Source organism: Bubalus kerabau, chromosome 20 (assembly GCF_029407905.1).
Source record: "Bubalus kerabau isolate K-KA32 ecotype Philippines breed swamp buffalo chromosome 20, PCC_UOA_SB_1v2, whole genome shotgun sequence".
Lineage (NCBI taxonomy): Eukaryota > Metazoa > Chordata > Mammalia > Artiodactyla > Bovidae > Bubalus > Bubalus kerabau.
The window spans coordinates 24420891-24448582 of record NC_073643.1 but is presented as its reverse complement, the minus strand read 5'-3'; the positions used below and the strand labels follow the sequence as shown (position 1 = coordinate 24448582).

Genomic DNA, 27692 nt, shown 5'->3' with positions numbered 1-27692 from the left:
TATAGAAATTAAAGTTTAAAAATAAAATAAAATTTAAAAAAATAAATAAATAAAACTACTTTGGAAAATTAAAAAAAAAAGAGTAAATCCTAAGAGTTCTCATCACAAAAAAAAAAAAAAAAGAAAGAAAGAAATTAACACACGTGCTATGGAAAGAAAAAGAGCCATGATAGAAATAACAGGCAGTGTGGCCAGAACACCATATGAAAGGTGGTGGCACTAAATTAAGCTGGAGATGTGGACAGAGAGCCAACGGCAGACAGCTTTGCACGGCATGGTTAAGATCTTTTTATCCTCACTATAGTGAGGAACCACTGCTGCAAATGGCATGGGCCGTTTCCATGGAAAGAGGTAATTACAACAATGTGGCCAGTGCTACAATTCAACACACTATTGTGAGGACACAGAGGAAAGGTGGCAGCTCTGTAAGTGGGGTTAGGAAGGCCTTAGAGAAAACACCTGATCTGACAAAGGATCAAGTGGGAGTTCTCCTCCAAGATGACTAGCACTTAAATATACGCTTTGCCTTTTCACACCAAGAAGGTGCTGCACTCACTGTATAAACTCATACTACGCAAGCTTCCTTGGGTTGAAATTCAGATTTTTATTTTCCTCATGCACTTAAAGAATAAACTCAGTAACAATAATAACATGGAAATATTTTTTCAAACAGAATCTATGATGTTAAAACATAAAACTTAAACCAAGCTGGGCTCTGAGCAGAGAAAACAGTCACGTTAAGGCAAATAAGTGAACATGGGGGAGGGGAGGAGTGACAGCAACAAAGAGCTGGTGATATGACAGAAATAGAGCAGGGGACAGGCAGACATGGGTGACAGAATCTTGGATTCACACCCAAGTTGGACTCCTAACTTTGTCACTTCTTGGTGACCCTGAGCAGGTCTTCCCACTGGCTCCCCTCCCTCAACTGGGAAATAGGCAAGTGGGCCTGTTGATTTCAAAAGTCCCACCAGGCTGAAACATTCAGGGTGTCTCTGAGTCAATGACAGCTCACGTAAGAAGGCCTCTCCTCAGGATGACCTATTGGTGTGTCAATGGTGAGTGAGACAGCAAGGTGTGAAGTGCAAGCTGCTCAGTCGTGTCTGACTCTTTGCAACTCCATGACCTATACAGTCCACGAAATTCTCCAGGCCAGAATACTGGAGTGGGTAGCCTTTCCCTTCTCCAGGAGATCTTCCCAACTCAGGGATCAAACCCAGGTCTCCTGCACTGCAGGCAGATTCTTTACCAGCTGAGCCACAAGGGAAGCCCAAGAATACTGGAGTGGGTAGCCTATCCCTTCTCCAACCAGTCTTCCCAACACAAGAATTGAATCAGGGTCTCCTGCATTGCAGGTGGGTTCTTTACCAACTATGCTATCTGGGAAATAGTAGCAAGGTGGAAGAAGGTAAATGAGGAGTTGAGTGTTCATTTTCATTTGCTTCTAAGGAAAAGCATCTAGGCTCCTTACTTATCACCCTTCACCCTGATTTTGCTCAGTTCAGACTCTTGGGTTCAGACAGTCTCTCTCCTCTAGTGGGAGAAGTCACAGGAGACTGGAATAGCAGCACACATATACTGAAAGCTGTATTTTACTTCTGCACTTCATCACGAGAAAGATAAACCAGCCCAGGGCTTGATCATCTCTCATGGAGACTCTCTCCCCTACCCCTCGGTTTGTCTTGAAGGCAAACTCACTTTCTTTGTTTGCCTAACAAAGCATGAGGGTAACAACTCTACCTTTTCTCCCAGGAGGGTGCTGAGATCTGACCCATGGGTTTGGGGGCAAGGTCTGGATGCAGACTGTGAAGGCCTGGCCATCGTTTGGTCCGAAGATGCTTGGAAAGAAGTGAAGCTCCAAATGGGGCTCCTCTTCAGTCCTCTGCATTGATCTGGCAACCAAATTCAAATCACAAACTTCAGGCTGTCTAGAGACTTCGTTCAGGGACTTTGTGAAGACCACTGATTGGCAGTAAATGAGATGTGGGTATTCTTGCACTCTCTGGTAAATGACAGTTGCATCCCTGGTTTCTAAATCAGGCATCCTTGGCAAGACTAGCATCAATAAATCCAGTATTTCTAATACTTTCCTTATGGAAATTAGTATTTTTTAAAATTTCTCAGATTCTTTGCAATTGGCATAATACCAACAAATAGTCAATTATTTTTCACTACATAAAAGTGAAGATTTAAGTCAGTTTAACAACCAGAAAAAAAAAGTAGAACAAGCTATGGTCGCTAGTGAGTTACCATGGAAACAAAATTCAGACTGGAATCCACTTCCAGTCTCCCTTGGGTTGGTAGCTGATTGACTTAATCTACACAGAAGCATCAAAAAGAAAAAAGAAAAATCAGAATAGAGTCAACTTTCCATTATCTTCATGTTACAATGTATAATTATGTATTAAACACAAATATATGTAAACCAATACATATATATTTTATACAATGGCAAATAATATTCAGATTAAGTTTTCACTTATATGTACCCCAAGACTTCAATTAATTTGAGTAAGACAATTAAAAACCCCATACTCCAAATAATACAGAATCATAAGTTTCCCACAGCACATCAGCAAGCATGTTTTTTTTATTGTCCAATTCCTTAAAGTTTCCATACTATCGTTCTACCAACCCAAGTTTAACGGCTTTGTACAATATATAAAAAGGCCCAAAGGACACAGTTCTGCAGCTCTTCCTCCCTATTAAACCCTATCATTAAATTGCTAAGGAAAATCTAACGGATCCTGTGCACTGAAATTGAAAATCCTGCCCCCCACTGTCTTTGGTCTAAAATGGAAACCCTTTCTCCAACACTCCCCCACATACTGGGAGACCGTCTTAGGAGCTACTTCTTCATATTTGAGTTTAGATGAAGACAAATATGATACATTCCTCCCTTATGCCCTTGCTTTTAGGGTTGTACTTCATGTTTCCAGGTCATCATAGAAAAAGTTTGCAGTGGGAGAGTTTCTGTACAGTAGCTTATGAACTTGACACTTCATTAATATCAAATGATGAGCCAACAACTCTGTTTTGGCTTCCTTTAAGAGTCTCTTTCTGGATCCAAAGTCACCTAACACATGTTACTCCGGAGGAAATTTATGATATCACAAGAGCGGATTTCATTGCAATAAGACACTTGTACTTTGGAGTGAAATGACTATAGATCATCTTAATGCTCTTTTTTTCCCTTCACTTTTACTTTGCAAGGACTGAGCTATTAATTCCTCCCATCTATATAGCCTAGCATTTCAGGAATCCTTCTTTCACAAGTCCCCCTGGGATTCTAAATATACAAGGAACTCCATTCCTGATATTGACTGCTTGTAGTATCTTCCTGCACCTGTGTGAAGAGTCACACTCAACCAAGGCGACAACACTCACAGTTCTGGAAAACAAGCTCCAGTAAGGGGAGGCACGCAGCCCTGTTGGCACTGCACTTGCTCCGAAAGCCAGAACCTCCCAGACAGAAGAGTCCTCACATGAATCAATAAGAAAAGACAAGCACAGCTTCAGGTCCTTGTAAATCACAGTAGAGACATTATTGGGTCTTTAATGTTCAAACTAGGAGGCATCATAGGCTTCCCTCAGTAAAACTCTTGTTTCATAGATGACTTGGTTAAGTGATTTGCTTACAGTCAGGGAGTTAATGGGAAAAACAAGATGAGAAACCATTTGTTTTCACATCCTGAGATTCTTGCTAGACATGAATTTTGGAGGAGACACTATTCACCCCACACCACACCTCTGCAGTTATCTAGATATACTATGGACCATTACGATCATTATCAAAGGGATCTCCATAGAGCAACGTATTTTACTGTCAACTACTGCACTGTTCATTGCAGAATGCTAACGAGACGAAGAGGGTTTTGGACCCCTTGGTCATTTTAGTCTATCAGTATTGTGAGCAACATCTTCTTTGTACGTGTGATGCTACTTTCTGGAGTGGATTTGCCTAGAGTCAGTATGCTGATTCACGCTTCAGCTTCAAAGCTCTGAGAAAACTTTCTAAGCCAGGATTACAAGGTTATTGCTGCATGTGACTTACTCTGAGGAGAGATTTCCATCTTTAATAAAAGAGAAATAAAGGCTCATATGTGTTCAAGAAGATAAAAGTCAACAAATAGGTCTGGTCAGTTTTAGCTTCTCGTTAAGATTAAAACCAGATAATTTCAATAAATATGAGGGCTATGTGCTTTCACCCCATCGATACTAGACCTGCAGGCAAAGAACAGTGTGCTGTATGGGGATCTCAAATGATGCTCACTATTGTACCAGGGCTGTGTTTGGAGGGCATGGAAGAAGTGGGACTATGCATTTGCACAGAGATAAGGGAACGAATGAAAAAACACAATTATAAATGGAAAATAACCACTGCCTTCCCCACCTCTCCCTATTGCCCTTGTTTCTTTAAAAAGTCCACCTTTGCTATTCCAAGATCATACATCTTTGCTCTAAGAGTCAGGAGATTTGATATATTGTTAAATAGGTAAGCCAAATCCTGAATCTTAGCCCATGTCCTCTCTGTCCCTTCAGAGTCAGGAGGGGGAATAATGACCTCATGCGACAAGACCTTCTAGTTTTGCCATAACTTTGTTGTAAAGTGCTAAGCAAGGACCTAGCATAGCAAACCCTCTGTAAATGTTGGTGACAGTCTGTATTTTCATTTTATAGATGATAAAATCAAAGCTCAGGCAAGGTATTCATGGTGGTTGATTACTCAATCATGTCCAACCCACGACACCACAGACTGTAGCATACCAGGCTCCTGTGTCCATGGGATTTTCCAGGCAAGAATACTAGAGTGGGTGGCCATTTCCCTTCTCCAGGGGATCTTCCCGAAGCAGGGATAGAACCCAGGGCTCCTGCAATGCAGGTGGATTCTTTACCAACTGAGCCACTAGGGAAGCCCTAAGGCATTCATAGAGAAGCAAAGAAATAAAAAACACCTTAAAGATTATACTTTTATGACACATGTAATTAGAATATGCCAAAAAATACATTTCAGTAAAGTTGATGCCAAGAAGAATAATCACTGTGTTTCTTAACCTTAACATCAAATGAAGGCATTTGACTGCAAAAGGTAAAAGGCACAACCTAAACTTATTTTAGGTCCTGTGTGAACTCTAAGTGGCAAAGATGTAACAATGGCAGAAAAAGTGGCATCAAAAAGTCTTCAGAGGTAAACAAATTTACTGTGTCCTACCCCTGAAGTCAATGCTCAAACTCCAGGTCAATCCGAGCTTCATTGGGTCTGCAAGTTGTCATGTGGGCTGGTTCAACATCTAGAGCTGCCGGCCCAGCACTGCAAGAAAGTCCCAGCGGAACTGATGTTATTCTTTACATCATCCTCTGTGAATTATTTCCACACTGACAAATAGGTTTGAAACATAACCCCTAAAGGTTGGATGCAGGACCCAGTTTAAGAACAACTGATTATATTGTATGGGAGCCTGGCCTGAGTGCAGGTGTAATGAAGCACAGGAAAACAGGGAGGGAGCTACAGGCAGGCTGTTGTCAGATATTAACTGTTAAGAGGTGAAGGCTGGGGAGGAAGTGGAATTAAACTTTATGTCAGAGCTAGGAGAACTGGGCAAGTGCCTTACTGAGTCAAAGGCCTGAGAGAGGGAGAGACAGACTTCAGAAAAGAAACTGAATCACAAAGTCTGAGTTGAGGGGACTCAAAATGGAAGCAAGATATGGTAGCAACAGAGAGATTCTCTTACATCTGAGGCATAGCTCTCAGTATCCTATGGGAATGTCTGCTTCTTTAGCTATGGGGTTGAGATTGCCAGAAAAGGCTCCAAGCCTGCTTACAAGGGTTTTGACAAAGCTCCATTCCTTTTCAAAGGAATTCACCCATTTGTTACCTCTTTGAACAATTTCTCCATTAGACATTTGGAAACGTATATGCAGAGTACATTGTGTGAAATGCCGGGCTCATGAAGCACAAGCTGGAATCAAGACTGCCAGGAGAAACGTCAATAACCTCAGATATCCAGGTGATACCACTCTAATGGCAGAAAGTGAAGAGGAACTAAAGTGCCTCTTGAAAGTGAAAGAGGAGAATGAAAAAGTTGGCTTAAAACTCAACATTCAGAAAACTAAGATCATGGCATCCAGTCTCATCACTTTATGGCAAATAGATGGGGAAACAATGGAAACAGTGACAGACTTTATTTTCTTGGGCTCCAAAATCACTGTGGATGGTGACTACAGCCATGAAATTAAAAGATGCTTTCTTCTTGGAAGAAACACTATGACAAACCTAGATAGCGTATTAAAGAGCAGAGACATCACTTTGCTGACAAAGGTCTGTCTAGTCAAAGCTATAGTTTTTCCAGTAGCCATGTATGGATTTGACAGTATTGTTACCATTGTTGAGTTGCTAAGTTCAGTCCGACTCTTTTGCAACCTCATGGACTATAGCCCACCAGGCTCCTCTTCCATGGGATTTTCCTGGGAAGAATACTGGAGTGGGTTGCCATTTCCTTCTCCAGGGGAACTCCCCGACCCAGGTATCGAACCTGTGTCTCTTGCACTGGCAGGCGGGTTCTTTGCCACTGAACCATGAGGGATGCCCAGTCAAAGCTATAGATTTTCCAGTAGCCAGGTATGGATGTGAGAGTTGGACCATAAAGAAGGCTGAGTGTTGAAGAATTTATGCTTTCCAACTGTGGTACTGGAAAAGACTCTTGAGAGTTCCTTGGATTCCAAGGAGATCCAACCAGTCAATCCTAAACGAAAGCAACCCTGAATATTCATTGGAAGAACTGATGCTGAAGCTCCAACACTTTGGCCACTTGATAGGAAGAGCCGACTCACTGGAAAAGACCTGATGCTGGGAAAGGTTGAAGGCAGGAAAAGAAGGGGATGACAGAGGATGAGATGGTTGGATGGCATCACCGACTCAATGAACATGGGTTTAGCAAAGATCGGGAGATGCTGAAGGACAGAGAAACCTGGCGTGCTGCCATCCATGGGGTTACAGTCAGATACAACTGAGCGACTGAACAACAAATGAAGAACTACACCTACTTTTAGATAAGAAATGTATGGCACAGTTGGAGAAGGAAATGGCAACCCACTCCACTATTCTTGCCTGGAGAATCCCATGGACAGAGGAATCTGGTGGGCTACAGTCCACGGGGTAGCAAAGAGTTGGACACAACTGAGCAACACACACACACACACACACACACACACAGCACAACTGGTTTCTAATTTCCTTTTTAAGGTCAACAATGTCTAATTTACTCCTATGTGCTAGGCCAAGTCGGGATAGATTGTGAATAAAACAGAAATTTCACTTGCACAGAAATTAACACTGAGATCAAGTGGCAAGTGGGCAAGATTTGTAAAGATTGATCCCATTTTCAGATTTATAGTTCTATTTTCATTACCTTCTCATCTGTCTTAACAGATACACAATTCTCAAAATTCAGGGAAAAGTATTAACTACGTCATGAGCAGGCAAGGCAGAAAAAGGACATTAGTCTTTGGTGTTAACTGTCTAACATGAGGGTTAAATAATTTCTTAGATACAATAAAAATATTACAGATGCAATTAAACTATTTCTTATAGATGCCTGTTTGGTATATTTCCAGGGTAAAAAAGCAAAGCAGAAAGCATCATCTAAATTTTCACTTTAATTTTTTTTAAACACTACTAGATTCCTGGCTGTAAAGGTAGTGATAAAAAACTATCAGGGTCTGGTCCCCGCCCACCTAGATTGTTAACTAGTGGACAGACATTAAAAGGAAGTCCCTCTACTCTGGAAGTTGACAGTAATTATACTTAGCAAAACACCTAACTTTGGGCACACATTACTTTAATAATAAAAATCTAAGTAATTCAAGTATGTTAGCTGGTACAAATCACCACATGAGTAAAGAGTTGTAGTTAAGAGAGCCTGGAAGATCTAATCACAGGATTATTTGCAGAACACTGCATGACCTTGCATTCTGACTTCATGTCATATGACACCATGATTGAAGGCTTCAGGGTCAAATTTAGATCTCCCGCTGGGAGACTGTGGTAATCAGCGTCTTCTGTCATTGAGTCCCAGACGATTTGAAATACATTGCTCTTCACTAGCAAGGTTACAATATGAGGAAAACAGTATGAGCTTTTTCTCTTTTTTAGCTTTTCTAAGTACGTTTAAGAATTTTCCCTGCTGCTGCTACTGCTACTAAGTCACTTCAGTCGTGTCCAACTCTGTGTGACCCCATGGATGGCAGCCCACCAGGCTCCCCCGTCCCTGGGATTCTCCAGGCAAGAACACTGGAGTGGGTTGCAATTTCCTTCTCCAATGCATGAAAGTGAAAAGTGAAAGTGAAGTCGCTCAGTCATGTCTGACTCTTAGCGACTCCATGGACTGCAGCCTACCAGGCTCCTCTGTCCATGGGATTTTCCAGGCAGGAGTACTGGAGTGGGGTGCCATTGCCCAATAGGATGCACTGTATTTCATTCAAAACTGTTTGACGTTTTTCGTACATACTTAAGAGAAATGCAAACCAGGACAGAAGTAGGCAAGAATGAAGAGAAAGGAGCATGTGCACCAGAAACTCAGCTCTATCATATGCAACCTTTCTTAACTTCACTCTCATGGAGTGGAATGATCTGCCCTACACATTCTCTTGGTTGTGAAAATTAATGAGTACATAGAAAAAAAAATCCAAGTGAGGTGACGGCACAATATAAACACTCAGTAATTATTACTCTAGAAGAATTTATCATTCTGTATGCTGTGAGGTAGTAATTAAACCTGCTTTCCTAAATGCAGGCCAGCTTATCCCATCATTCATTAGTGAGTCATACACTTTTCCTGTTGATTTTTTTAATTCAAAGTCAAGCCACAACAGTAGATTATCACTGTGAAAACATCAAAAGAGAGATAAAAGTTTTTTGTCAATTATCCCCAGATGTGATCTACCTCTGTCTCTTAAAGTATTTTTATGTGGTTCAATCAATGTCATTAGAATACTACATATACACAAATGCATGCATATATAATTTCTTCTTTCATACGTTGGGTTTTCTACACTTAAAATTCTGTGACTTGCTTCTGTCAGTCAATGATATATCTTGAAAATAGTCTCATGGCAGTGGGAATTTTTCTTAAAAAGTCAAGTTTTTAATAAAATAATATCAAAATCCAGGGCAATCAAAAATCAAATCTTCCAGTAGGGGACAGATAATAACAGAGTATTTGAAAAATGCTAACAAAACTCTAGGAATCAAAACCCTATTCTGACTCCCAAATCTAAACTACTTTCCATGAATCACTGTCTTTCCACAGTTTGAAAATGATCATACGTATCCTCAATTCTCTACTTCATTTTTGCAAATACTGCTGCTGCTAAGTCTCTTCAGTCGTGTCCGAGTCTGTGCAACCGCAGAGACGGCAGCCCACTAGGCTCCTCTGTCCCTGGGATTCTCCAGGCAAGAACACTGGAGTGGGTTGCCATTTCCTTCTCCAATGCATGAAAGTGAAAAGTGAAAGTGAAAGTGAAGCTGCTCAGTCGTGTCGACTCTTAGAGACCCCATGGACTACAGCGTACCAGGCTCCTCCACCCATGGGATTTTCCAGGCAAGAGTACTGGATTGGGGTGCCATTGCCCTCTCTGCCTTAAAAGATTTCCTCTGTCCAAAATCTTAACAAAAGAGGCAAAGGAATAACTTCCATGTACAAAAATGATGAGAATTTTGGCTTAAGAGAAATCTCAAAAGATGGTGAGCGGGTTCATGTTAAAGTAAGACCTCAAAACTAGTATTAATAGAATAGCAGTTCCACAAAAAAGGAGGGGGAGCCATGTTGAGACAGGTGAAAGGGACAAAGACAATCTTGCCAGGGCTCCTGTGTGCTGACTAGTGGAAAGGGTATTACAAAAATGGAGCTCCTCCCTGAAGAGTAAGGGGTGCAAGCCCCACATCAAGCACCCCAGCTCAGGGGACCTACACTGGAAAGGCAAGTCCCCCACTAGGACTTTGGTCTGGGAGAGCCAGCTGGCTCCAGGAAACTGAGGCTCTGCTCTTAAAGCCCTCTCACACAAACTTACTCCATTTTATGAGGCCAGCTTTACCCATATCCAAACCATACAAGGACACCACACAAAAAAAACTACAGACCAATATCCTTAATGAACAAAGAAGAAGCGTAAAAATCATATGAACAACTCAATAGGCACAGAAATAGCATTTGACAAAATTCAACATCCATTTATGATAAAGAAAAAAAAAAACAAAACTCAACAAAGTGGGAGTAGAGGGAACATACCTGAAAGTAATACAGACTACATACAAACCCACAGTTAACATCATAATAAACACTGAAAAGCTGAAATTGTCTCCTCTAAGGTCAGGAACAAGACAGGAATGCCCATTCTTACCAGTTTTATTCAATATAATTTGGAAGTCCTAGCCAGAGCAATTAGGCAAAAAAAGAAATAAAAGGTATCCACACTGGAAGTAACTAGCTTTGGTGAAGATGTAGAGAAAAGGGAACATTGGTACATTGCTGGTGGGAATGCAAACTGGTGCAGCCACTACAGAAAATACGGAAGTTCCTCAAAAAATTAAAAATAAAACCAAGATATAGTCCAGCCATTTCACTCCTGGGTATATTTCGAAAAAAGTTAAAACACTAATTTGAAAAGATATATGCACTCCTGTGTTCACTTAATCATTATTTAGAGTAGACAAGATACGTAAGCAACCTAAATGTTCACCAATAAATGGCTAACACTTTTTGTTACACGTACACAATGGAATGATACTCCTTGTGAAAAAGAACGAAGCCATGCCACTTGGGACAACGAGGATTAATCTAGAGGGGATTATCTTAAATAAATCAGAAAGCGAAAGACAAAAATTGTATGATTGTGCTTATATGTGGAACCTAAAAAACCAACCAGAAGAGAAGGGAGTTAGAGGGTAAGCAGAGGCGGTGAAGGGGGTCAAGGGTATGGTGAAAGATGGTAACTAGAGTTTGGGTGATGATCACTAAACCTGATGATGTACACCTAAAACTTTTATAATGTTATACACCAATTTCATCTGAATGTGGGAGAGAGGGATGGAGGGAGAGAGAAAGAGATATGATTGGTTTCTAGAAGCCAACTGAAAGCTTCAGGTTGATAAAAACATGCCAAAGTACTTTAGTGGAAGACCTTATTCTAACTGCTTTATCAATGGATACTAATCTGCAGTGTGGTTAAATGATTTACCCAATTCCCTCCCTGCTAGTTTGTCAGAGCTTCAGTCATTTTCTCTCTAGGTGAATGTTATGTGTCTCCACATGGAGTTGCCATAACACAGGGACATGCAGCAGTATGCCTGGAGTGCTTCAGCCACTTAAGCAATGAAGCTCTTTCAGTATAGAAAACTTTCTTCCTGTTACATGATATGTTATTCTTATAACAAGAAATACCTTGAAAGCATGTATCACAGAGCAGAATGAGATAACGAATAAGACACTCCAGGATTCTGACACCATTTACCTGTGTGTGAGGATGATGGGGTGTTACCATTTGATAAATTCCTCCCTGTACACACTCAATCAAGTGTGTATTATCTAAAGGGTACTATTTCCTTCTTTGCTAAGAGCTGAGCCAGGACGGTTTCGCGTCCCTAGGGCATCCTGACTAAACGGTAAATTGGCTGCGACTATTTTTCAAAACAGTAGGTCAAGACCCATTAGAGGGCTGTGAAATCAGTTTAGTAGGTCAGGATTTGTGTGGCCTACTAAATAAAATAGAATACATGTACATATAAATAGTGAACACTCCATATAATAAGGATATTCATTGCTTTGCAAAATGTTGCATCCATGTTCATATTTGTGTGTAAATAAGTAACAATATATTTCTTATTGTGGGTCTCAAAAATATTTTGCAAAATTGCTGGTCTACCTTACTATCCTCTTATATGAGTCAAAGCTAGAGAGAGGTTCACCCTATTGATCAAAAACAGATTTTCCTCACATTAAACTAAATGCTCAAACAGTGATTTGACAGCGCCAGGTAGAAGTACTGCACAGAAGTTTACCCTCCCACTGAGTATTACAGTGAATCAGATCCCTAACCCAACAAACCAGATTAAAAAAAAAAGTTAGCATGCCAGAGTGAAGGAACTGTACAATGGGTTTCCTTTCTTTGCTATTTGATATATAAACTGAAATCAAGAGAGAAAAACATGCACTCTATAGAACGACCTAGGCTTGAGTAAGGGGTTCAGGGAAAGGAACATTGTAAACTGCCACTTCAGTAGGGTTTAGAATAAATCTTTTTAAAGCTGAGGAGAAATTACCAAGATGATCTAGATCATTCTGCCATCCTGCTCATGAAGTTGAGTGACATATATTACAGTCATGAAATACATGAAAGATGAGGAAATAAAACCAGCTCCTGTCTCACTCAAAATATGCTGTTTTCTCCTACTGCACTCTCCTGTCCTAGATGGTAGCTGGCTGATACCAAAAGCCTTTGCTGTATATTCTTAGGAGAAAGCAAGGAAAGGGAAGAGACACACAGAACAGGGAAATAAAATCCCAAAGAAAACTCGAACAGTTAGACAATTTTAGTTAGGACTACCTGAGGCAAGAAACATGGTCTTTAGCTACCATATCTTGAAAAAAATAGTCAAGATATTATTACCTTTCGATAGAAGAGACCATACAGAGAACACTGTCTCCTCCTCTTCCACCTGAGAAACTGAGGTAAAGGGAGAAGAGATTTAAGTCCCAGGGGGCCCAACTCCCAGTCTATGATTTTTCCATGATATCATGGATAAATATCTTATCCATATAATTGGATTAAATCTCTTATGCATACAGATGGATTACAACAAACAACAACAAAATGCCCCAGATCACCCAGGAACTAAAGGAGAACTGCAAGTGTTGATAGAAGTTTCTCTTAAAAACCAGTCAGCTTTATAAATGCAGCAGGGCAAATGCTCTTGGGAAAATAAATCACTACCTATTCCTCAAACTTAGTTTAATAACCAATCGTTATCTCATAATGTGCTCCTGGGCAAAACAGACTGCATGGGTATTTGGTGCAAAATCATTTCATGAACCTTGGAGAACTTTCTCCTGTAATGATATTTCTGAATTTTCAAATGTTCATTTCCTGTTAGAAAAAAACCAAGTCTCAGGGGTTAGCTAGGTTAGGAAGAGTTCCTTAGGAAAATTTTATTTCCACAAGACATAAGCAATCAATATTAGTGGGCAATGTCATTATTAGTTGTTTTAATAGATGAAGAGGATAAAAATTTGAGTCAGCAAACTAGACGTCTCAGCCTCACTTAGTGGATGACTTCATATACCGTGCTAATGTTTATGTCTTGATGACTCCACACTGAGGCTGGAGATCATTGTAGTCCAGCCTTCTTAATGGGCTTTTTACAGCCTGTCAAACACAACTCCTGGCAAGTACAAACTTAATGATGATGCTAATGGAGACATTATTGATGTAAATACATGAACATCTCCTAAACAGAAGTGAAAAGTCTGCAGAGCAATCCATTAAAAAAAACAATAATTTGTGAAACCACTTCACAGTAGGATAAAAACAAGGTTTTTTAGAGTTACAGAGACTTGTATTCAAAAGTCAGTTCTTCAGCTTTTCTAGGAATACAAGTTTGAGGCTCCCAATAGGAAAATAACTTATTCAGTTTCCCCTGTTGTAAAACATGGATACTAGTGCCCTCCTTCATATTAAAATATCTTGAATAGATGATATATGCTCATAATGCAAAAAAATATATGAGGTAAAATAGAATATTCATGAAACAAATTCTTCTTCCTTCCTCTGTCCCATAGCCACTCAACTTTTCTTTCTGGTGCAACCATTAACTAATTCATGAGTTCCCTTCTGGAGATACTCTTCTAGGCACTGACAAAATACACATTTCTATGACACATATTCTATTTATTTATTTTTTAAGGAACATTGCCAAGTTCATTCTATGAGGCCACCATCATCCTGATACCAAAAGCAGACAATTATATCGCAAAAAAAGAAAGTTACATGCCAATATCACTGTGAACAAAGATACAAAAATCCTCAAACAGATACAAGCAAACTGGATCCAAGAATCCATTAAAACGATCATACACCATGATCAAATGGGATTTAGTCCAAGGATGCAAAGATTCTTCAACATATGCAAATCAATCAGTGTGATACACCTTATCAACAAACTGAAGAACAAAAGCCATACGACCATCTCAACAGACGCAGGAAAAGCTTTTGACAAAATCCAACACTTATTTATAATAAAAAGATACATATTTTAAAATTAGATCTGCGCACTTAGATTTAGCATTGTCATTAGGCAAAAAGGTACACTTTGTGAAGAACTAGCTCATGGTCAGAGTATTAGAGAATTCCTCAAAACATTTTACAGAACCGTATACGAAACAGAAGGGTGCTCAAATTTGAGGAGCAGCAACTGAGAGGAAGCCGTCACCCACTGAGGAGGAAGAACATCTGACACATCACTCAGCTGACACCCTGTATGGTACTGATGATGCTAACCATCTGTTCTTTTTCCTTTCACAGCCAGGGAATCATAAATTATCTTTTGCAGCACTCAAGTTCTACCCCTTTGTGTAGCAAACCTCCATGGTGGAAATAATAATTAGGCCAAAAAAACTGGGGACAGAAAATCGGCTGGAAGGTCCTTGCATGAAAAGAAATGGTTGTAAAGTAAGTTTAGGTGGATCTTGGAAACCAAATTGGATATTTTGCTTAAGTTTAACTTTAAAATGAAGAGAGATTATTGAATTCAATTCAGTAAGTTAAAAATCTCAAGCGATGACAGGCCAAAAAAAAAAAGACAAACATAGCCTTAAGACTTTCATATATGGTTCTATAAAATGTTTTGAGGAATTCTCTATTTGCACACTTGAATTGAGAGGTCTCTCTGTATAGAAAGCATCATTGTTCCTAATTCTCACATTTTCTTATGTTCATGCCCTCTGACATGATTTTTTTCAATTTTCCCACTAGAAGTAGAATATATTTCATTATCTCTTTGATTCTGATTTTAGCCATATGTAATGCTTTGGCCGAAAGAATGTATTTTAAAAGGATAGTTACAGAGTTTTGAGATCTGGTCTTAATAGGTATTGGATGTTTCTCTTTGCCCCTCTGTGCTTTCTGCCATCTCCATGAGAGGACCCTGCTCTAGGAAGGTGAAAGTCACATGGACCATCAGAACCTGACCCTCTGTAGCAGTCAAGCCAAGTGTACATCAGATGAAGCCCTGACAATCTGAAAATTCACGATTGAGGATGTATGCTGGAGTTTTGAGTCAGTCAAATTTGATGTGGTTTGTTCAACAGCATTATGGTGACTACAGCCAACTCAGATCATCACACCTTTCTGAAGCTGAAGGAACTTTTCTGTGTTTTAGGTTAGCATGGTGATAGGTACTGAATCGGCATCTATATTTTGTAGCATCGCATCAAACCTAGTTCAACAACTTATTTTCAAATGAAAATCTCCTTGGGTTTAGAGAGTAGCAGGAAATGTAGAATTGAATTTTCCTCTCCCAGATTAGGTGTAATATGACCATAAAGCAGTTTCTCAACATCCTGGGCCATCTTTAATCTCTTGTTTACTAGATGCCAGCAGCATCCTTACTCTAGTTGTAAAAACTATGTCTCCAAACACTGCCAAATGTCACATGAGGAGCAAAATTGTACCCACTGAACACCCACAATACTTCCATGAAGGTTCTGTTGAAACCCTGCAGTCTTTAAGGTGAGTTAAAATAATGCTTACAAGAATGCAGACTGGATACAACACAAGGCTAACTGCTGTCTCACTTATCCAAACTATCACAAGGATTCAGCACACTGGAAGCCACAGCAATTAATCCACTGAAGTCCAACACAGAACTCAGATTAAACATCTTCATTAGCCAAAGACTGAAGCATGAGGAAGTTGTCTATAGTTAAAAATGTTTTTATGAAGCAAACTTCCAGAAGCTCATTCTTATAGATCTATTCTATCCTCCTGGTTTTTTGCTCCTTCTCATCGTTTTTTGGGTGTGTGTGTATTATAAACTCAGAAAGAATCAGCAGAACCAGCAGGAAGTGAGAAAATCCCTTTTCTTCTTCACAATTTTCTTGACTCTTGACCAAAATCAGAAACCTCTCAACTCATTCATCATTAGGGGATATCTGATCATACTGACTTCCACACAGCACTGGAGCAACACTTAACACAATCTACTCATTGGCTCCTCTTATTCTCTTAACTACTGATATTTTATAAGAGTGTTTCCCTACCCTGGATGTCCATTAGCATCCTCCAGGGAGCTTCTATAATGTACCGATGCTTAATTTTAGCCCAGACCATCTAATTGGAGTCTCTGGCAATAAGCACTGGTATTTTGAAAAATAACCCCAAGCAACTTTACTGTGCAGACAAGGCTGAGGATGACTGTTTTAAAATGTCTGTATATGATGGCACATTTGTGCTCAGAACCATTCCCCACATCAACACAACTACCCCAAGTTCCTCCCACTGTCCAAGAGGGTCCTACATGCTGTAGCCCCTGGCTGCTTTCTGTCACCATCTATAACCACTTCTTAATGCTGCCCCAGCCCCACTGACTTCCTCACTATTCCTCACACCACCTAAAGCAACACCCTTGCCTCAGGGCCTTCACTCTTGATGTTCCCTCCGCAGGGAATACGTTTCCCCACATTCACCTGATTCGCAGCCTGACTTCATTCAAGTGTCTCCTCATAAGGCATCTCCCCAGAAATGCCTTCCTTGACCTACATGGAAAAAACGTTACTTGATACTCTCCATGCCCTAGTCGTGCTGTATCTTCTTTTGAACATTTATCAATATCTGACAGATAAATCTGTGTATTTGCTCATTATCCCTCTTCACATTAAGGCAGGGAGTGATCGTGTTTCGGTTCAGTTCAACATGCCTAGCATCAGTATCAGTGCACAGAACCTAGAGGGCATTCAAAAAGTATTTGGTAAAAATTTTAACAAGTATGAACCATAAAACATGTCCATGCTTACTTTATTTTAGGCACTGAAATAGGAGCTTCATAACACTATGACCTCATTTCGTCCTCAGGATAATTCTCATTATCCTTAATTTATAATTAACAAATCTGAGAATAAAGAATTTTAAAGAAAATATCCACGGCCAAACAGATAAGAAGCTCCAAGCCTGTGACTAGAACCCAGAATTTTTTTTAATTCCAAAATTCATTTTTTCCCCTAACACTGAGAGTAACCCAGGTCCAAAGCATATTCTAATATAATCAGTCCTTTCACTGGGTCTGCTTCTTGGACAGATTACAGTAAGGAAAACTCAGGCAAACACTTTGAGTTCTTAATGCCCATCAACTAGTTCTGTAACTGTGAGTAAAATATTGAACTACTTTTGCCTTAGTTTTCTTACCTATAAAGTGACAGTTTTGACCAACATGATTTTTAAGAACAGTCTGGGGCTTGAGAATTCTACTGTAGACAAAACAGGACTTGTTCTATGGCCAAAGACTAGAGAACCACCAGGGTAAAGTTTACAAAGGTCCAGACTGAAGTAACTTAGCAGCAGCAGATTCAGGTTAAAATGCGGACCTGATTTCTAACAAACACAGGCGACACGTCTCTGTCACGGTCAAGTTCAATCTTTGGGGAATACTCGAAAGAGACTTCCCTTGTGCTATGGGTTGGACTTGAAAACATCTAAGTTTTCTACTAATTCTACGGTGCTCTATTTTTTATTAAGCACTAGGTTTATTAAATAATTACCATCCTTTGCTTTGTTGTCCTATCACAGCATAGAAACATGGCTTGTCTCTGCCTCCCCTGAGACCTGGAGTGGGCCACAGCAAGCGTGATAAGGAGGCTTAGAGCCCAGCAGGCTGTGTCTGTCATTGCATGGAAGCAGTCATCACAGAGCTCTCATCCTTCCTTATTCATCCTGTGCATCACTCACAGGGGGAAGAAGAGAAAATCAGCAGTCAGGCTTTCAAAGAAGAAACTGACAACCTGGATCCCAGCATTTGGTTTTATTATCCCCCCAGAGAATGTGAGCAGTTGCAGTTCCTCATGGAAAGCCAATCAACAGTACGAGAAGATTCCAAGTTATTTATTTATAAGTGAGAGCCTCGTCTTCAAACAGCTCTTAGAGGAAGCTAGTCACTAAGGACTGAAATGAACTTTCCATTTCACTTCCTTAATTCTCTAAAGGGCTTGGTTGTTTTTCCTACTGCTTCTGCTTCCAGAAATAAACAAAACGCTTACAAAGTGGTATCAGTGACATCACTCATCAGATAGCAGGCTGTGTTATGAAGTAACAGCTGAGGTCTTTCCATTAAATCAAAACAAACTGCAAAAACCCAATATTCTTTTCTTTTGAATCAGAATAACAAAGTGGACCTTTCATTTCTTTATAACTCATACTCTCACTGTAATTTTACTTCAAATTGATATTTTGGGGGCTAGGGCTAATAACCTCTTCAAAATTGACTCAAAAGTGGTAAAATTCAAATGCTGATGTCCTCAATTATGCAGAAATGCTTTTAGGAGCAAACCATAGTCTCAAAGAATTATTTCCCAAAGTCAAAGTTGTTGCTGACACTATTTAAAGAAATGCTACTTAGGTTTGTCTTTGCAGGGTTAGAGACAGATGTAAGGAGATGTTTACCTACCTCCAGAGGAAAAGGAGGGGAGATGGTGATTACCAGAGATCATTTGGTGGATGATGTCTCAATGCACCTCTGTAGATGGGATTCAGAGCAGACATTCAGACTGAGTGTGAAAAATCTCATCTGTACATCAACTCCTCAACCTGCCTTCCCTGCTACTCCCCCTAATCCTGACGGAAAAGGAAATTAAGTCAGATGCCATGATGTCTCACTACAGTTTTGTTGCTGTCATTTCCCTTCTTAATCATTAAATAAGTGTTTTGATGTCTTCTTTGAAGGGTGTTAATAACCTCAGATATGCAGATGACACCACCCTTATGGCAGAAAGTGAAGAGGAACTCAAAAGCTTCTTGATGAAAGTGAAAGTGGAGAGTGAAAAAGTTGGCTTAAAGCTCGACATTCAGAAAACGAAGATCATGGCATCTGGTCCCATCACTTCATGGGAAATAGATAGGGAAAACAGTGGAAACAGTGACAGACTTTATTTTTCTGGGCTCCAAAATCACTGCAGATGGTGCTGCAGCCATGAAATTAAAAGACGCTTACTCCTTGGAAGGAAAGTTATGACCAACCTAGATAGCATATTCAAAAGCAGAGACATTACTTTGCCAACAAAGGTCCGTCTAGTCAAGGCTATGGTTTTTCCTGTGGTCATGTATGGATGTGAGAGTTGGACTGTGAAGAAGGCTGAGCGCCAAAGAATTGATGCTTTTGAACTGTGGTGTTGGAGAAGACTCTTGAGAGTCCCTTGGACTGCAAGGAGATCCAACCAGTCCATTCTGAAGGAGATCAGCCCTGGGATTTCTTTGGAAGGAATGATGCTAAAGCTGAAACTCCAGTACTTTGGCCACCTCATGCGAAGAGTTGACTCATTGGAAAAGACTGATGCTGGGAGGGATTGGGGGCAGGAGGAGAAGGGGATGACAGAGGATGAGATGGCTGGGTGGCATCCCTGACTCGATGCACGTGAGTCTGAGTGAACTCCGGGAGTTGGTGATGGACAGGGAGGCCTGGCCTGCTACGGTTCATGGGGTCGCAAAGAGTCGGACATGACTGAGTGACTGAACTGAACTAAATTTTCCTTTCTGCTGTAATATACTACCACAAACTCAATGACTTTAAAAAATAAAATTATAATCTTAGAGTTCCATGGGCCAGAAGTTGGTATGGATTTCACCAGGCTAAAAATCTCAGGTCAGCAGAGCTCTATTTCTTTCCAGAAGTTCGAGGTGGAGAATCTGTGTACTTGCCCATTCAATTTTCTAGCAGAATTAAGTTCAATGCCATGTAGAACTGAGGTCCCCATTTCCTTCTGACTAAGGGCCATCCCAGGCTCTAGAACCATATGTTGGTTTGTGACCTTTAGGCTAGGTCAAAAATTATTGAAGGAAGATGCCTTAGACTTGACATAGTTTGATTCACCCTTTGTTCATGGTAGGACATAGCTCTTCTTCACTCCTACCCTCCACTATTTATGTTTTACACCTCTACGATAACAGGACAACGGTCAATTATTGATCGTCCTAGTTCAAACGTATTCATGAGGCTGTATTCTCTAGAATATCAGGACTTTGGCAGAAACATGTACACAGGCCTACTTGGGGGAAAGGTATTTTCTTTCATGAGAGTGGAGTAGCAAGCCACCTGAAAAGATCCACCCCTGACATTTTGTTCTCCCATGGCAAGATAAGAAGGCAGGGTATCTGCTTTGGAACTATCAGAACCTACTCCACCCCACCCAAAAAAACTTCAGGTTCTGAGAGATTCTGGGCATTGACATGCATCCCCTCATATTCCATATCTCCTCTTGAGTGTGTTCCAGATCTTCCTTTGTCTCATAGGAAGATGTGCTCTTCCTAGAAGGGTTGTTCTTGGTATTCTAGTGCAAAGGTCAGAGAATACTTTTCACACTACCATAATATGAAATTCTTTATTTACTTCAGTGCTTGATTTGTCCCCGTTTTCTATCCCCCCAGCAAAAGAAGCTCCCCACGAGTTGAGACTGGTCATTCTAGTTCACAAATGTATCCCTAGTAGCTACAACAGTGTCCATCATGTAATACTCAAATGATTCACTGAATGGATCAATCACTAACCCAGGAGAGGTCCTAATTTATTTCAGTCTCAGTTTTCTCATCTGTGAAGGGAGATAACAGCTACCAACACATGTGGTTTTGAAGAATCAAGTGAAAATTTATGTCCCTATTTCTCCAGCTAGAATACATGTGCCCTGGGAAATAAGTTGAAATCCTAAGGCTATGTAAAGCTAACTGAAACACACAGTGTAACTGCTCAGGAGTTTGATTTTTCAAGAATATCCAGGGAAAAAACAGTGTTTATTTTTTATACTCAGAATAATTTTGGAAGTTATTAATTTATGGTTTGCCCTTTTTGCATGTTCCCATGCCTCATTTAAGAAGTCTAACATTTTTATTCTTTTACCTCAGGAGTATACGTGCCGGTGGGTGATAACAGTAGCCTGCTTTTGTTCCCCTCTCCCTTAAAAAAGGCAACATTGATGGTGATTATGCTCGGTGAGCCAGAGGGAAAGAGAGGATAGATATAACAAGAAGAAGCAAGATCCCCCCATAAAACGGGAGAGATTCTTTCTAGTGGGGGGAAGATGATAATAGGACGGATATTCATAAAGAAAACACTGTGAAACTCACAGGGCTCTCAAAGGGGAAAATGTAAAATTCTTGGACCTTTAGATAGCTCTAAGGGACAAGGAAACCCGATAATGATTAAAATTGCATTTCCCACCAGCCAGGGAAACTAGACACTCAGAAGAGTTGAATACTGGTTTAGAGAAATAAATGTGTCATTTCTTACAAAGTTATAGAATAAAAATCACTCCAATACATTGCCTTACAAAGCCTCACAAAGCTTACTCAAATCCTTGCACAATAAACAAAATACTGCTTTTTAATGCCAGTCCATTTTTTTTGGTTTTTCTTTCAAGTGTATGTGCATGTATAAGGGAGAACATGTATAAGCTCTAAGACTCAAAAAATGAATTTGCTGTAACTGACCAGAAAATGTGCTTTGGAATTCACAAAAGTCAAAGGTTATAGCACCAACAATAACAGATTAGACAAGCCACTTTCATAAGAATAGATTAAACTCAAATCACTGGCAGTGACAGAACTACATGTAACCAAAGTGACCACTTGGGACTTTTTTGATGCCCACGAACTAAATAGTTTGATGTGTGTTCTTACCACAAAAAGATCCTCTTCCACAATTCACCATTTATCTTCACCCCCAAATTTTTCTCATGAGTATTTCCCAGAGGTGATCTAAGAGGCTGACTACAAGAGAGAACTTTCAGTCTACCAACAGCACAAGTATCTCTGAAAAATGTGTTAAGAATGGCCACCGGAGCCTGAACATGTTACACTTGATTACCTATGGGTAACACCTGGGAGCACGGCTCTTCGTAATGAATTTTTTTTAACTCAAATTTACTGAAGTTTATAATACAGTACAAAAATATGGTCATCATCTATACCTATATAATTACATGATTCAGCTCTCTTGAAAGATGTGGCACCAAGACACAGAAAAGAAGTGTCTGAACGTTGAATCTGTTATGTTTCATTTGCTCAGTTTTGACTCAATGGTCATAACTGGGTAGATGCAATAAAACAACATCTTGCCAATAAACCACAAGTAAAAAAACTATACTCTTCCTAGTGGAGCACTTAAAGTATTATTTCAATAAGGAGAGTAAATACAATTATTTTAATTTATTAAAAAATAAATTATTATTTCAATAAGGAGAGTAAGGAAGAGGATACAAGTAATAAATGCTGGAGAGGGTGTGGAGAAAAGGGAACCCTCTTACACTGTTGGTGGGAATGCAAACTAGTACAGCCACTATGGAGAACAGTGTGGAGATTCCTTAAAAAACTGGAAATAGAACTGCCTTATGATCCAGCAATCACACTGCTGGGCATACACACTGAGGAAACCAGAAGGGAAAGAGACACATGTACCCCAGTGTTCATCGCAGCACTGTTTATAATAGCCAGGACATGGAAGCAACCTAGATGTCCATCAGCAGATGAATGGATAAGAAAGCAGTGGTACATATACACAATGGAGTATTACTCAGCCATTAAAAAGAATACATTTGAATCAGTTCTAATGAGGTGGATGAAACTGGAGCCTATTATACAGAGTGAAGTAAGCCAGAAAGAAAAACCCCAATACAGTATACTAACGCATATATATGGAATTTAGAAAGATGGTAACAATAACCCTGTGTACGAGACAGCAAAAGAGACACTGATGTATAGAACAGTCTTATGGACTCTGTGGGAGAGGGAGAGGGTGGGAAGATTTGGGAGAATGGCATTGAAACATGTAAAATATCATGTATGAAACGAGTTGCCAGTCCAGGTTCGATGCATGATACTGGATGCTTGGGGCTGGTGCACTGGGACGACCCAGAGGGATGGTATGGGGAGGGAGGAGGGAGGAGGGTTCAGGATGGGGAACACATGTATACCTGTGGCGGATTCATTTTGATATTTGGCAAAACTAATACAATTATGTAAAATTTAAAAATAAAATAAAATTAAAAAAAAAAAAAGGAAGAGGATACAAACTTTGGAAGAACGTGAGACTTGAATTTCTTGCTGCACATTCAGTAGTCCGCTGCTGGCTACTTGTGCTCAGGTGATGTTTGTTCGCTAACTTTTAGAGTACTTTTAAAAACACATTGTATATGCAAAAAGAACAATAAAAGTAAAAAATAGTCTCCAAGTTCAAGGCAGTTTTATTCCAGTTATTCAAAAGGATTTCTGAGAAGGTTCTTTTGCCCTACAGCAGGGACTCATATTTTGAGTGTGTATCAGAACTGATGTTTGGTGTTATACACAATAACAGCAACCATGGTTGTAAAAGTGAAATACTTGCATAGTGGCTGGTAAATTGCTGTCACTCCAAGCTCCTCCCACCCACACCTGTGAGAGCTTCAGGATGTCCCAGATCCAGAAACACTCTCCACTGGGCCCCAAGAACCCCCAGACCTGTGTTCTCATTGGATGGTTCCCACACTATCCAAGTATCGTAATATTCCCCACATGTTAAACTTCCTTTACTTCTCCCCCTATGCTGACCTTTAATGCCTTTTGCTCTCCTTTCATCTGTACTTTAAGAGCAACCATAGTGCTCATCTCAGTCAGGATGCCATCCACATCACAGTATAGAGGGCCTAGTTGAGGGACAGATGGAACACTACCTGACTCAGCCTTGAGAATTATACTGGAGTCACTGAGACAGAGGCACTTGCTTTCCCCTGGGCTGTGACTATGGTAGAATAAACAGAGTGTTGGGTACCATCTTTGCCACCCCAGAAGCTGATTTTTTTGTTTGGGTGGGATACCACAAGGAACAGAGTTCCCAAGTAGAACTTTTAAATCATTTTCCCATCTCCAAATAGTGAAGAAAGCCTAATCCCCTCCCATACACAGACACAGGCTCTTGAGCCCTCTGGTTTCTTCTTCTTCGTTTAAGTCTCTACCATTCATCATTATTTAAGCAACATGTTAACGAGTTTACAGAAAGTTTACTTAGGGAGGATTACCTCCCTGGGATTTCCAAGAGTAGCATGAGGCCTAGATATTTTATAATACCATCTGAGAGGGAAAAGCTGCAAAGGAAAGTGTTAGGGAGCACCAGGAGAGGAATTTAATAAACTCTGCCTTGAAAGTACCCGATTTCTACCTGGGCAATTAAATTCTGATTAAATTGCTGGGTACTAAGACATAAAAAGCTAAAATGGTCTCATACTGAGGGAACAGCTTTTGTTCTCCATTTTCTTAGGTGACAAAGAATGGTGGAAGAACAGGAAGTGAAATTAGTATTTTGGAAACAGAAGTGGGGATTTCTAACCAGTATGTTTCTTTCCAAGGGGAGAGGAGTGAGGAAGAAGCACACTGTTGTGACTATTAGGAGTTTAATTTTCCTCAGCTATATGTCACTCTTCTACCAAGTAACCTAAGCAAATGGATTACAGGAACAGTTCTCAAAATGTAGTACTTGCACTAACAGCCACATTACCTGGGAGCTTGTTAGAAAGTTCAATTATCAAGCCCCCACCCCAGACCTACGGAATCAGAAATCTGGGGGTGGGCCCAGCAATGTGTTTAATAAGCCCTCCAGGTGATGGAGCTATATCTGAATGACTGAGAACCTCTGTAAGGGGAGTGCTCCAACCATGCTTCACATGAGTATCACCTGGGGAATTTCTGAACTCTCCAGGCAGCACTGGTACACCATACCAATTATATCAGAAGCTTTGTGGATGGGAATCAGGTATCCGTTATTTTTCAAACTCCCTATGTGACTACCACATTCAACCAAGTTCTAGAGTCATTGCATGACAGTATCACTGGCTCAGGAACTGCCACCTTGGGAAATCCTAAAACTCTGGGTTTTGTTCTGCTGGCAAACTCTTCAAAGTGGGCACCCAGAATAAGAGGAGGAGGCACGGCTGGAGAGGGTCTCTGAGAACTCCAGCCGTGCAGTGCGTTCACCATCTCAAGTTAGGAGAGTTTGCCCTCCTAACTCTTAGCAAGAAGAGCTCCTCTCCTCCATTATTCCCTCTCACGCCCCTCTATTTCTTTCATGGCATTTATCCCTATCAATATTCATGTCCAATCATTCACTTCCTAAAGCCCAGCGATTACCATGGGGGTGGGGGGGACGGGCAATTTGCTTCAGTAGTAACTAGTTGCAGAGAAGGCAATGGCACCCCACTCCAGGACTCTTGCCTGGAAAATCCCATGGATGGAGGAGCCTGGAAGGCTGCAGTCCATGGGGTCGCTAAGAGTCAGATACGACTGAGCGACTTCACTTTCACTTTTCACTTTCATGCATTGGAGAAGGAAATGGCAACCCACTCCAGTGTTCTTGCCTGGAGAATCCCAGGGACGGGGGAGCCTGGTGGGCTGCCGTCTATGGGGTTGCACAGTGTCGGACATGACTGAAGTGACTTAGCAGCAGCAGTAACTAGTTGAGATACAATAAGCACTGAAATATTTGGTAGTTGACTGAATTATATCTTGACATAACTTATACTAGTAAAGACAGTTGAACTCTTTGCTCAGCCACTGTGTTTCAAAGACTTGGCTGCCCCAAATTACACAAGCGTCCAAGGCAACAAATCTCTGGATATAAAATGGAATGTACCAAACCTGCCTTTTAAGAAGCATCATGAAGAGTCAAAATTCTTAATTTTCACTTTGACTAAGCACTAGTTCGTCTGGCAATTTCTTGCAGTCTAACTCTTTCATATTAATAAGCATCTCTCTTTTTTAATATCCAAGTCCTTCCTGCTTTTAAAATCTCACTTTAGACAAAATAAACTGTGTGAGGAATTTCAAGGGATCTTGGGCTACTTTCTCTGATTGCCATATACAAAGTTCAGTTAAAGGTTCTTCCTGGTGTGGGTAAAGTGATCTATCTTTTGCCTAAGTGAACAGAACTACCATTGGTCATATATCAGAAGCAGGTGGGAAGTAGCTCATATTTATTACCTGCCATGTTTTCCCTTAAAAATTCATTTTTCATTAAATCACTTAAACCCATGTAAGTTAATAAATCCCCTCATGCATTGCATCCCTGAGGTTTAGATCATAAAGTTCAGTCAGTAACTGTAGGAGTCAGTCTTAAAACCAGTAACACAAACATCAACAGTAATGGATATATTAAAATGTTATATATACCTTCTCTACTTGTACTTTTACTATCACTTTGCCATGCTTTATAGGAACATGAGAATAGCTTATATAAAATATTTACTGTAATAAGAGCTCAATACATTTCACACCCAGCAAAAAAAGGAGAAAAACAAAATTAAACAAAAAAAAAAGGAAAGAAAGAAAACCAAAATTAAACCCTCCAAAAAAAGCTTAATTTTTCCCAAGAATTTTTTTAAGCTTATGCATTAGCCAGGAGACTTAGCCAAGAGACTTCACCTGGAAGTCAATCCACTCTCCTGAAACCTTCGCATCACATTCACTTCGTTCCAGTTTATTTCTCAAGTCATAAAAGCCCTGATTACTGTCCCTACATAACCTCCAGATATTTGCCCTGACTACTCAGGCTGGAGGCCATAACAAGGCTGTGGAAATTGAGACTCCTCTACCAAGCTCACTTTGAGGCTGTAATGAAAACAACACGTCCTTACTTAAAAGACAACAAAAAGAGGAAGGGGAAGAGACTCACTCACTACCTAATGTTCTAAGACCGCAGGGAAATCAAATGCGCTTAAACATTTCATTTCAGGTGAGAACGCAAAACACCATACCTATATACTGCATGTAAACACCCTTACAGTTTAATAGAAAAAAAACAAAACAGAACAAGACCATCTATGGTGAAAGTACCTTGTAAAACGAAATGACTGAAAAGGGAGGGAACCGTTAATCATAGTTAGCCAACACCTTATTTATTTATTTATTTATTTTTTTCTAAGAATATATCCGTAAGATGTCCTACCTCTTTCGATTCTGGGGTCCACCGCAACTCTGGAGCACGGAGAAGGCAGCCTGGATTTAATCTTTCCGCAGGACCCTCTTCGCGAATCTTCTCGCGAGTGTGCGCTTTTTAAAAGAGGTCATGAGGAAACACGGAAGCTTTTGAGAAGTTGTCCGCCTGCAGGTGTTGACAATGCACAGACACTCACACCTGTGCCTCAGGGGGCCATTCTCAGTACCGGGATTGGGCCAATGAGAGGAGAGGCCTTCTCAGCTCAGCCTGCAGGATCCGTCCTGCTTCTTACCAGCCCAGCAAACCCTTTTCATTGGGTGTTTTTTGTTTTAAACATTTATTTTTGGCGACCTCCGGTCTTAATTGCAGCAGGCAGGATCTTCGTTGGAGCCCCTCCCTGGCTTCTCTCTAACTGTAGGGCAAGCTCAGTAGTTCAGCACAGGGATTAGTTGAGCCAGCGGGCTCAGTAGTTGCGACTTAAGGGCTC

General features: G+C 40.4%; 1 protein-coding gene across 3 annotated transcripts in view; it reads right to left on the bottom strand.

Moving 5' to 3' along the window:
- Window positions 1-27363, bottom strand: part of CRBN (cereblon) — a 405802-nt gene extending 378439 nt beyond the window's left edge. For all 3 annotated transcript variants that reach the window (XM_055557499.1, XM_055557498.1, XM_055557500.1), the window contains exon 1: window positions 27215-27363. The gene's annotated coding sequence lies outside the window, so the exon portion shown is untranslated. The remainder of the gene's footprint in view (window positions 1-27214) is intronic.
- Window positions 27364-27692: the final 329 nt, after the last annotated feature.